Source organism: Gopherus evgoodei, unplaced genomic scaffold (genome assembly GCF_007399415.2).
Source record: "Gopherus evgoodei ecotype Sinaloan lineage unplaced genomic scaffold, rGopEvg1_v1.p scaffold_117_arrow_ctg1, whole genome shotgun sequence".
Classification (NCBI taxonomy): Eukaryota; Metazoa; Chordata; order Testudines; family Testudinidae; genus Gopherus; species Gopherus evgoodei.
In genome coordinates, this window is record NW_022059780.1 from 63,257 (window position 1) to 65,366 (window position 2,110).

The 2,110-nt window shown below is 56.7% G+C and overlaps 1 non-coding gene across 1 annotated transcript; it reads left to right on the plus strand.

Moving 5' to 3' along the window:
• The first annotated feature begins 1,071 nt into the window (after nt 1-1,071).
• On the plus strand, nt 1,072-1,165 carry TRNAI-UAU. The gene is made up of 2 exons: nt 1,072-1,109; nt 1,130-1,165. It is a non-coding gene; the product is annotated as a tRNA-Ile (tRNA).
• The last annotated feature ends 945 nt before the right edge of the window (nt 1,166-2,110 follow it).

A 2,110-nucleotide genomic window follows, 5' to 3' on the forward strand; every position in this document is an offset into this window, starting at 1 on the left:
AAGTAGCCAGCCCCCTGTCCCCCACAGAGGCCTGGGACCAGCCCCCCTCTGCTTCCCCCCATGCAGGCCTGGGGCCTCAGCCTGCTCTGCTCCCCTGGCTCCCAAGTTTGGGGGGAGGGGGGAACCGCCCCACAGCACTCGCCAGCAGCATGGCTGGGAGCCAGAGGAGTGGACCATGCAGTGAGTGCAGGGGCGGGGGGGGCAGGGCTCGGGCGGAGCAGGGGCGGGGGCCATGGCAAAGAGCCAGGCAGTCCCCCCTGCAGCAGCTCCCCACCTCAGCTCACCTCCGCTCTGCCTTCTCCCCTGAGCACGCTGGCGCCGCTCCACTTCTCCTGCCTCCCAGACTTGCGGTGCTAATCAGCTGTTTAGTGTGGCAAGCCTGGGAGGGGAGGAGAATTAGAGCGGGGGCAGCGTGCTCAGGGGAGAAGACGGAGCAGAGGTGAGCTGGGACAGGGAGCAGTTCCCCTGCATGCCCCCACCCCCGTTACTTTCTGCGGGCAGCCCTCTCCCTGCACCCCCCAGCCCGCTGCCCCAGCTCACCTCCACTCCTACGCTGCCTCTTCCCCCAAGACCCCTCCTCCTGCTCACTGCTCTCGGCCCCCTCCCCACCCTCACTCACCCTTACGGTCATTACAGAGTGGCAAGGCAGAGCCCTCCCATTTTTAAAAGTCCTGGGGTGTTGTTCGCCCCTGTTCAGGCACCCCTGGGGCCCTGCACTTCACACAGCTCTCCCTGATTTCAGCTGTTAGTGAGGGAGCCTCACTGCTAGCGCAGACTCGGCAGTTTGTTGGATGAGAGACACTGTCCCAAAGCAGGACTAATGCTCAGACCTGGTGATCAGTGATTTCAGATCTGTTGGTCTGCAGCAAGACTCTACAGTGAGTCTTAATCAGCTCTGTTATTACACAGGGACGAACAAAAGGGTGAAATGGTGCCTGGAAGCCTTAAGAAGAATCCACCCCACCAAGTACAATGCTTGTTGATACCGGCTCCTAACCCCACTGAGAATGTTTTGGGGTCACTCCTCGCCTTTATCAACCTAGGGGACTGAGAGACTAACAATTAATAGGTGCTCCAGTGGCACAATTGGTTAGTGCACAGTACTTATAGGGCAGTGCTGAGAGGAGCTATGCTGAGGTTGTGAGTTCAAGCCTCACCTGGAGCACTGGTTTTCATTAACCAAATGGCTTCACCCCCTCATTTGGTCCTGTGGAATGTAGAATTCTAGCCCTGAGGACATTGAAGCAGGGTAGGAATCAAAAATGCCCCCTTAACTTATTACCTCCTCTCCAGAGTGCAGGTCAGAATCTACAATCCTTTCTCCCCCACCAGCCCCTGTGCCAGGATCCCTCAAGTCCTGCCCATCCTTGACCCCTGAGCCTGGAGGGAGAGGAGCAAGGAGCCATTGTTAGAGGGCTTTGGCTTTCCCTTCCCCTGCCCACTTCCCTGGCTCTTGTCACACAGACAGCAAGCAGCAAAAGACCAGAAGTCTGAAGCGCAGACAAAGGGATGTTTACTGGGGTTAGTTTCCAAGCAAGCAGATTCCAAAGCCCTTCACACCAGTCAGGCTGATCTCTATACACCGACAGAGTCTGTTCCCCTGTGTTCGCTACCCAGCTCTGACACCACAGAGCGTTTACCTCACATCCCTACAGACAATTCTTTCCTGGGTGCTGGCTGGTGAGTCTTGCCCACATGCTCAGGATTTAGCTGATCACCATATTTGGGGTCAGGAAGGAATTTTCCTCCAGGGCAGATTGGCAGAGACCCTGGGGGGTTTTCACCTTTCTCTGCAGCGTAGGGCACGGGTCACTTGCTGGAGGATTCTCTGCACCTTGAAGTCTTTAAACAACGAGTTGAGGACTTCAATAGCTCAGACATAGGTCAGGGGTTTGTTACAGGAGTGGGTGGGTGAGAGTCTGTGGCCTGCGTTGTGCAGGAGGTCGGACTAGACGATCATAATGGTCCCTTCTGACCTTAAAGTCTATGAGCTCTGACACTGCAGAGTGTTTACCCCACATCCCCCTTCCCAGCTCCGACACTGCAGAGCCTTGCCTGTGTCCCTGTTCCCCGTTCCCTATTCCCATCCCCCCCGTTAGCAAGCATGATT